We start from the raw sequence: 10,394 nt of genomic DNA, 5'->3' as shown, positions 1-10,394 counted from the left end.
TTCACTTGCTGTATAGAGGACAATGAGTTCTGGGCCTTTTATATTAATAACAAAGCTATGCAAATAGGTTGTAGGAAACTTCAATTTTAGGATGTTTATCAGGGAGGGTTATATGCTTATGTATGATGTTTATAAAGTAACACTTACTGCCTTTTCCCTGGAACTTTTCCAAACTGCGGCATAATCAGGATAATGTCTCTTCTTTATCAGATGATAGATGATACTTGGTTCCCCCAGTTTCTGGAAGAGTGTTACTCGGCTGAGAGATGATCTACTGCTCTTTAAAATGAGCTGCTGTTATGCTGTGCGAGTGCCGATGTAGGCCGAAGCCTCGGACTTTCCTACCAACTCCTCTGGTTCTCCCGGTCGGCCTGCCTCCGATTCCACTTCCTCGTTCAAAACAAAGCCCAAAAATGCTTTCTGGGTCTCCCCTTCACTTGCCTGGTGTGGGTGTAATAATAGGCTTAATTTATATCGCTGCAAACACACTTTATCCAGTGTTTTATGCCAGAGCTCTGATAAAGCACATCTGCTCTGCAGCTCACCAAACTCCGCCCTCGCCCTTAGTCTGATTTGTAAAGGGACATGAAACACAATTTTTTTTCTTTCAGGATTCAGATAGAGAATACGATTTTAAAAAGTTTGCAATTTACTTCTGTTATCAAATTTGCTTTGTTATCGGATTGGTAGCGTGCACAAGTCTCAAGTACTACATGACAGGAAATAGTGCTGCCGTCTAGAGCTCTTGCTAATGTATAACATTGTTGTAAAACTGCTGCTGTATAGCACTCTAGACACATGCAGTCCTAAACTCACCTTTCTGCTTTTCAACTAATGATAAAATACATAAAGATGATAAGAAACCGCCAGGCCGCCCCATTGTTTCCAGTATTGGCTCAGTGTCCTCCAATGTGTCCATCTATTTGGATAAAATCCTTAGACCCTTTGTTAAAACTACAAATTCTTTTATTAAAGATACCAGTGATTTTTTGTTAAAGATTGAGGCATTGGATCTGGGCACAGGTAGATTCATACTTTTCAGCCTTGATGTTGAGAGCTTATATACATCAATCACACATGTTAGTGGTGTGGGAGCTGTTAAACAAATTTTAAGCAATAGTGGTGATTTTACTTCAGGTCAGATCGAGTTTCTCATTTTGTTGCTTGAATTTGTTCTTTATAACAATTATTTCCTATTTCAGGATGAATACTTTTTGCAAATACAGGGTACAGCCATGGGTTCCAACGTCGCCCCAAATTATGCCAATTTACTAATGAATATGTTTGAAAAAAAATTTGTATATGCCAACCCTGACTTCATTCGGTGTGGCGCCTGTTGGTGGCGCTACATCGATGATGTCTTTGGCATCTGGCTGGGCGACGTTGGGACCCTTGTCTCCTTTGTTAACAATTTGAATAGTTCAACTACTCATCTGAAGTTCAAATTAACTTATAGTGAGGAGGAATTAATTTTTCTTGATACTAAGATTATTAAAATTGATGATACTATTAAGGTTGATTTGTTTAGGAAATCCACTGACCGCAACAGTATTTTGCATTTTGATAGTGCCCACCCCCTTGCCCTTCTAAAAGCATTGCCTAGAAGTCAACTTCTTAGAGTTCGCCGTATTGTTTCTGATGAAAAACTTTTTGATATTAGATTAAAGGAAATGGGTGAGCGTTTCATTGAGAGAGGCTATCCACAGACTCTGATTGAAAAAACAAATTAATATTATTTCTAATACCCCTAGAGGGAGTTGCTTAGGGCCTAAAAAGGGTAAAAAATCTCAGAGTCGGCGGATGGTCTTTGTCTCTGAATACAATTCGCAAAGCTATCTGATACAAAAGATTATTAGAAAACATTGGGGCATCTTGAATAAATGTAATTCCAATATACCTGAATTTGTTGAGGCTCCAATGCCAGCATTCAAGAGAGGTGTTAAAATTCGCCAAAAACTCATCAGAGCGGATATTGGCTCTGGGATGTCTGGTGATACACAAAAATATTTAACCCATAAAAATAACGGATGTTTTCCGTTTCTTGATGCTCCTGTTGTGGGAACATGATTAAAGGATCTTCGTTTTTTCATCCAAGTTCTGGCAAAAAATACTCTATTAGAGGTTTTCATATTTCTAACACCCAATATGTGGTTTATCTGATTAAATGCTCTTGTGGGCGGGGCTATGTTGGTGAGACCACTAGATCCATCAAAGATAGGATTATTGAACACAAAAACTTTGTGAGGAATAATAATACCCTTGCCCCTGTTTCTTGCCACTTTTCCCAGATGAGGCATGCTGTAAATCAATTGCGCTTTCAGATTATTGAATTTGTGCCTAGACCCAGGAGGGGTGGGGATAGAAATTTATTGTTAAAACAAAGAGAATGCTTTTGGATATTTGAACTAGGTACTATGGAGCCTGTTGGTATGAATAGAGATTGGGATCTTTCTATTTTTCTTTAATTGGCATTGTGAATAGTACATAAGTCTCTTTCATCAGTCTTGTTGCTGTTTTTTTTTTTTGCCCTTGTCCTTGTTTTGAAGGTGTAATTAAATAATTAAATATCAAATATTAAATATTAAATTTTAAATATTACATTTTGAATTTTAGGTTCTAATTAAATCTAATTAAGTGATTATTAGAAATTCAATTATCTCTGAGGGTCTTGCTTCTGTCCTGTTATGAAATTAGGGTCATATCTATTAAATCAGGTTCTTATAACTGAATACATTTATAAATCTTTTGATTTTGGGTTTAAAATGTTTTTGAAATTAATTTTGAGTCTGTTCCTAAAATAGTAAACCTTAATTGAAAGGAATATACGTGTATGCTCCTGTCTCTAGTTAGGGTTTTATATTACTGTTTTTGTATCCTATTGAATCTGTATTATTTAAAAATAAATATATGAAATGTAAATACCCACTACTGCCCTCTTGTGGTGGTAAGGCATATAAGGATATGTTGTATCAGGATTTTATATTGCATGATTAAGGGAGGTTTACTCCGGAAACGTTGCTTGTTGCTGTGCTCAATAAATAATTGAACTCCACGTTTTTGCTGCCTTCCATTTCTGCAAACATTTGGTTATATTTGGGTCTCTGTGGTGACCTAGGTTGGCGTGCAGTGGCCTGTTGAGCTGGACTGTTATCCTGTATTTTTCAACTAATGATAACAAGAAAACAAAGAAAATGTGATAACGGAAGTAAACTGGAAAATTGTTTAAAATTATATACTCTATTTGAATCATGAAAGAAAAATTGTGGGGTTTATGTTCTTTTTAAGCCCAAAACGCCAAGTCCCTTCTCTGCAAAATGACCAACCACTGGTTGGTCGCTCTTGTTATCCATGATAGCAGCTCTAATTGGGGACAGTGTGTTGTAAATTTTTGTATGTGTTCACAATGATTTTACCTGCTGAAGTGTCTGAAATTGTATACACACAACTTTACCTTTATTTAATCATTTAAAATAGCTGCTTTTCCTGTTGCTCTATCTATACCAAAAAAAATGTAATACTGCAGTAATTGCTATAGAATATCTATGTGAAGAAAAGGCTTTAAAATAAATCAAACTTCCAGTGGAGAGTTTTAAAGGGTGTTCCTGAATCTGCTTTAAATACAATGAACTCTTATCTGCAGTTTTTCATTTTGTCTCCTCTATGGCGCTTTCAGAAAAGTTTTTTTTTAATTATAGTTAGAATTATTAAATTGATTTTTTAAAGGATATAGATACAGATCTGGAAACATCTACTTTTAATGATACTTTTGTAATGTTAGCAACAGTAACATTGTAGAACACAGTGGTGAACATTTAGCAATGTAAGATTTTCTATAGTAAAACAATGCATACATCAATGGTAATTATTCTAATCTTGGTGACTGTTCTTTCAGTTCTTTACTGAATCTCATCAGTAGCAAATCCAGAGTGACATAGCAGGATAAAAAATCACAGCACTATATAACAAACTGATAAATTCAATGTTCCTCTTTTTTGTGCAGCAACATCACTCAGTAGCAAGAGGAGATCATAAACCAAGCAAAACAAAAGACCCCACAGGCAAAACTTAAAGGGACAAGAGACCCAAAATATTTATGTAATGATTCAGATAGAACATTCATGTCTGAGCAACTTTCCAATTTATTTCTATTATGAATTTTGCTTCATTCTCTTGGTATCCTTTATTGAAAGAGCAGCAATGCACTACGGGGAGCTAGATGAACACATCCGTAAGCCAATGACATGATCTATGCATATGCAACCACCGATTAGCAGCTAACTTCCAGCTCCTGAGCCTACTTAGGTATACTTTTCAATAAAGGATACCAAGGGAACAAAGCAAATTAGATAGAAGTACATTGGAAAGTTGTTTAAAATGGCATGCTCTATCTGAATCTTGAAAGGAAAATGTTGGGTTTCACGTCCCTTTAAAGGGGAAAATCAGTGCAAATCTGGATTCTAAACACTATAAAGAACAGACAGACCCCCAAATCAATGAAGCCCATACCAGGGCATTAATTTCATAAGATAAATAGATGAACCAGAAAATGTATAAAGATCACACTGAAAGAATAAATAAAATGGATAAATATACATATCAACAAATACCATATGATTATAAAAATAAAAATAAAAAATCCAAGCCAATGTGGCTAAATAAAAATGTGTTAAGAGAAATTAGGAAAAACATAGGGCATTTAAATTATTCAAAGAAAATAGTACAGACTACCATGGGCCGTTAGATGCTAGACTGGCGTAAGTAGGACTAACTGGCGATCTTCTGAAATGTGTGCAAATACACATTTTAGTCGACGCAAGTAACTTACGCCAGTATTATGTCCAGAGAAAGTGTCAATAAAGAGTAGTTTTATGCAAATTAGGTTAACACACGTAAAAGCTAACCCGGAATTCAAATAAAATGTGACACGTAATTACGCTATTCAAATTCATATATACCCATGCGCAGCTGCCATTTTCTTCAGTGTGTTTCTTCAGTGTGTTTGGATTGTTCGTTGAGCTACAACACACTACACTGGAGTGCAGGATTAGTGAGAGTAGAGAGAGAGAGGCACAAACAGAAGAGTTTTATTGCATTGTTGTTGAGTAAGCTTGTACACTTACACATATTCTTACATATTGCACACATTGCATACATACATATACAAATACACCACACTTTTTTTCTAACACCTGATATATTTTATTTTATTTTTACAGTGTGATAGGCTTAGTGTTTGGTTGTGATTGTGTGTGATTGAACTGGGAGTGAGTGTGTGTAGTGTGATTTAGTGTGAGGATGGCAGGGAGAGGTAGGGAGGAGGGGAGAGGAGTATTTGAGAGGACAGGAGGAGCAGTGGGCCCCCTGTCAGGGAGTAAGCAGAGTGGGGAGAGAGAGATGCCTGAGAGCCCCAGAGAGCAGGCACATCTAGGAGAGGGATAGAGGGTGCACATGGGGACAGAAGGGGGTAGGAGGGAGAGGATAGGGAGGAACCCACACTGCCAGGGACATCACATGGAGGAAGCCAAGTGGCCATGGGGGATGAGAGGCTGAGACCAACTTCTCATTTGCGGAAAATGTTGCCCTTGTCCAGGCCATCATGGACAATTACAGTGCCCTCTTCGGGCAGGAGAAGGGCAAAAGCAGTGCCAAAAGGAAAAAAAAACTGCATGGTTGGTGGTAGAGGATGCCGTCAACCGTGTGGCCCCGCAGAGGAGGACTGTTGAGTGCCTGAAAAAGCGGTGGAGTGACTGTAAGAGGCGGGTCAAAGAAAAGATGGGGCAGGAAGCTATCCACCAGAAGGGAACAGGCGGTGGTCTAGCCCTGGATATTGAGTATAACACCTGGCAGGAGATGATATGCAGGTCCCTGAGTATCACAGCAGTCCGTGGACCTCCAGGGGCTCGTGACTTATGGGCTGCAACCACAGCACATCATGCTGGTGAGTAACATCCCACACACCAGTATTATATGTATTTGAGATATAACATCCTTTAATATCACACATTCATGTACACAATGAGGAGCATGGTATTTGGCGTAGTAACAAAAATATCTACAATTATACTTGACATTACTGCTATTTAACACAATGCAATTCATGATATGAGGTGGAATAGTGCAATACTAACATGTCTCAGAGTAACACAGGCCACAAGCCACATGTAGAGTTTTCATTAAATGGACACTACACCCATCACAATACTTTTAGCTCAATAAAGCAGGTTCTATGCCTAGATCAAGCTAAAGTAAATTGTGTGACCATAGTGTCACTTAAAGGGACAGTATACACTCATTTTCATATAACTGCATGTAATAGACACTATTATAAAGAATAAGATGCACAGATACGGATATAAAAATCCAGTATAAAATGGTTTAAAAACGTACTTAGAAGCTTTCAGTTTAACTCTGTTGAAAAGGCAGTTGGAAAGCCCACTGCAAGTGGGAAATAAGACACTGCCGGCCTCCCCCTTCTTTTGCATATGAAAAGACCCTTTACACAAACAGGAGCAAGCTGGAGTAGGTAGCTGACGGTATTCAAATAAAACTTTGGGGCTTGGTTAGGAGTCTGAAAATCAGAGCAATGTTATTTAAAAATAAGCAAAATTATACATTTTTAAACAAAAAAAACAACTTTATGGGCTTTATAAATAGATCATCTACAAAACATTTATGCAAATAAAAAATGAGTGTATAATGGCCCTTTAAAGAACACATTATGTCATCATTGACATGTACACATAACTATTGTATGAAACACATCCCTGTATACTGCTCATATTCAAATCAATCAGAGAACAACTCACAATGTGCACATGCATGTTATAGAGTTTGACATGAGAATCAGTATAGGCCCCAGCATGTATCAATGTACATTGTATGCCCACATGGACATATATCTGACTTTACTAATCCCTCTCATCCTTTGACTCCTCCACAGAACCTCCTGTCACGAGGATACAAACATCTATGCCACCACTACCACCACCACCCTTCAGTCATTCGCAAGAACAGTATGCTCCCAGGCATGAGCATGGTTGGATGGCTTCAGTTGAGTACCCGGGAGTGATGCCAACGTCATTGCCATATGACCCCTGGCAAGATTCCTGGCCAGAGGAATATCCTTCCTTTGGCTTTGAGGGGGAGCCAAGACAGCCATAAAGGGTCCATGTATTTAACCCCCCACACAAACACACACAACACAGTCTCATGTCAGTCATGGATATTACCCACAGACTATATCGCAAGAAGTGCCGATTGGAGAGGCCACACACTGGTCATCAGTGGGACTTTCAATCAACCATGAGAGGTCCACCATCCTCATCCATGGGACGAGATCCACCATCCTCATCCATGGGACGAGCTCCACCATCCTCATCCATGGGACGTGCTCCACCATCCTCATCCATTGGATGAGCGCCTTCATCCTCATCCATTGGACGAGCTCCACCATCTACAGATGGAAATATAGCAGAAACTACAGCTGCACCTCAAGCACCAGCATATCAAACTTATAGCTGCCCCACAAGCACCAGCAGATGCAGGTGACCTTGCCCCACAAGCACCAGCAGATGCAGGTGACCCTGACCCACAAGCACCAGCAGATGCAGGTGACCCTGCCCCACAAGAACCAGCAGATGCAGCTAAACCTGCCCCACAAGCACCAGCAGATGCAGCTGAACCTGCCCCACAAGCACCAGCAGATTCAGCTGAACCTGCCCCCCAAGCAACTGAAAGCCCTGTTGCTCAAGAGCCTGTGGATGCATTGTATTCTCCCCTGGGTGAGGAATACATTGCACTCCAGAGGAGGCTTATAACAAGCACTGAGAGCATACAAAGAGGCCAAGAGAGGTTCTTCAGGAACCAAGTAAGGTTAATCAGGAGCCAAGAGAGGATACAACAATGTAGCATAGAGCTGCAGAGGAACATGGCAGCATCATTAAGTGCAAGTGTTCAGAACCAGTCACAGATTATGCGAATTCTGTCTGATATGCAGATGCAGATGGACAATAGATGGTGAGAACAAAATGAACTCTTGGGTGTGTTGGTTGAGCACTTTACACACCAGCAGGACACTGCCTCCAGCCTATCATCTATGGCCAGCACACCAGCAGAAACAGCAGAATCTTCTCAAACCATGAGAACAAGAAAATCCACTACAGGCACCTCAGCTCCCTCATCCAAGAAGCCATAAAATAAATAAATATTATTATAGTTCACCATAAACCTTGTCCTCTTTTATTTACCATGTAATTGTCATACATATCCAGGTAAGGTGTGTTTTATTACACTAACTAATATTGTTAAAACATATAATATGACCTGCGTGGAAATGGCAATAAAAACAGGTAATATTATCATGTAAATAATCATGTAAATAAATAGTTGTTTATGAAGGGTACATATTGTAATATTCACTTCTAAGATGTAAATCAGTGTATCTCACATCCAATATAAATTGACACATGGGTATATATAATACTGATGGTACTGATAGGGTGTGCATTATCAGGTGTTTTAAGGCTGCAGGTGAGAGGTTGTGTTGTTTGTGATTGGTTTGACACAATTGCAAAGAGGCAGCCGTCAAGGTCTTAGAAATTATCATATGAGCCATCCTAGGTTTAGTTTTCAACTAAGAATACCAAGAGAACAAAGCAAAATTGGTGTTAGAATTAAATTGGAAAGTTGTTTGAAATGACATGCCCTATTTAAAACAAGAAGGTTTTCTTTGGACTTGACTGTCCCTTTATATATTTTGGCATCAATGCCAAGCTGTGTTAACAGTAGAATAAATTACACTTCCAGTGGGATCTAAAGAGATAAGGTAATACAATTATGATTTCCCATTGTTCTCTTCAAGTAGTGGTGATTTTTTAAGAATAAATATAAAGTAAAGAAGCAAGTATATGTACACAATGTGATAAAGTAATGAGATCTAATTATACCTACAAGCTCAATCCATTTGATTAGGTTGTGGCTTCAAACAGCAAAATCAGCTATTTCAAATACACAAATAAACCTTAAAAAAAATCTCATACCATTTTATAGTATACTGTCTCTTTAACTATTTGAGATGCTGCTTATATGTATGTGTTTGTTAAGGCTTCCAGGGAGTTACATTGCTTTTTTAGTCAGTGAAAGGGTTGCTGCGTCTGCCATGTGTGGCGAGGTGAGAATGGAGAAGATTTTCTGAATTATGCGCGCGTAAGTCTTTATGCTGTATATTGGATACCAAATTGCGCAGCTGTTCTATGTTAGTCTATGGGAGAAAATAATACGGCCGACGGGTGAAATATACGTGCGTAACTTGTATGCTATGCCGTATATTTTATACCAAAATCTCGTAAAAACAGGCATCGCAGGCTTTTGTGGGCGACGCCGCATATGTAATGGGGCCCCATATTTATAAGGAATGTAACAAAGCATGCAAAAAAGCAATCAAATTATCCAAAATTGAAAATGAAAGATTAATTGCAAAGGATTCTAAGTCTAACCCTAAAAGGTTATTTAAGTACATAAATAGCAAAAAATCTAAGAAGGACAATATAGGTACATTAAAATGCATGGAGGGTAGCATGGTAGCATGATTAACAGTGTCAGGGAGAAGAACCAATGGAGGATACATTGGAACAAACTAGAACATACAAACCCATACCATTAACTGGGTTATGTCTAGAGGATATCAGGAAAAAAATGGATAACATTAAGGTAAATAAAACTTCAGGCCCAGATGGAATACACCCAAGGGTGTTATGGGAACTTAGTACTGTTATAGACAAACCTCTACTCTTAATTTTTCAAGACTCATTATCCTCAGGCATAGTATCCTAGGATTAGCGTAAAGCTGATGTGGTGCCACTCTTCAAAAAGGGAAGATGCACAAAGCTGTAAACCAGTTAGTCTGACATCAATAGTGGGGAAGATATTTGAAGGGATTATAAGGGATTATATTGATGAGCATATTTGTGTAATCAAGATTATGAGTTCAAATCAGCATGGTTTTATGAGAAATAGATCATGTCAAACTAATCTAAGTAAACATATAGATAAAGGGGAATCAGTTGATGTGATATACTCAGATTTAGCAAAGGCGTTTGATACAGTGCCACATGAGAGATAAATGCACAAAATTAAGGGACTGGAAATAGCTGAAAATGTTAGCTCATGGATAAATAACTGGATAAAAGATAGGGAGCAACGAGTAGTAGTGAATGGATCATACTCAGATTGGACAAAGGTAATCAGTGGAGTCCCCCAGGGATCAGTACTGGGCCCTGTTCTTTTTAATATTTTTATTAATGACTTGGAGCAAGGATTAAATAGCGACATCTCTATTTTTGCAGATGATACTAAGTTAAGTAAGGTCATTAGGTCAGAGCAGAATGAACTTTCAT

The sequence above is a fragment of the Bombina bombina genome, chromosome 4 (genome assembly GCF_027579735.1).
Source record: "Bombina bombina isolate aBomBom1 chromosome 4, aBomBom1.pri, whole genome shotgun sequence".
Taxonomy (NCBI): Eukaryota; Metazoa; Chordata; class Amphibia; order Anura; family Bombinatoridae; genus Bombina; species Bombina bombina.
This window is presented reverse-complemented; position numbering follows the sequence as displayed.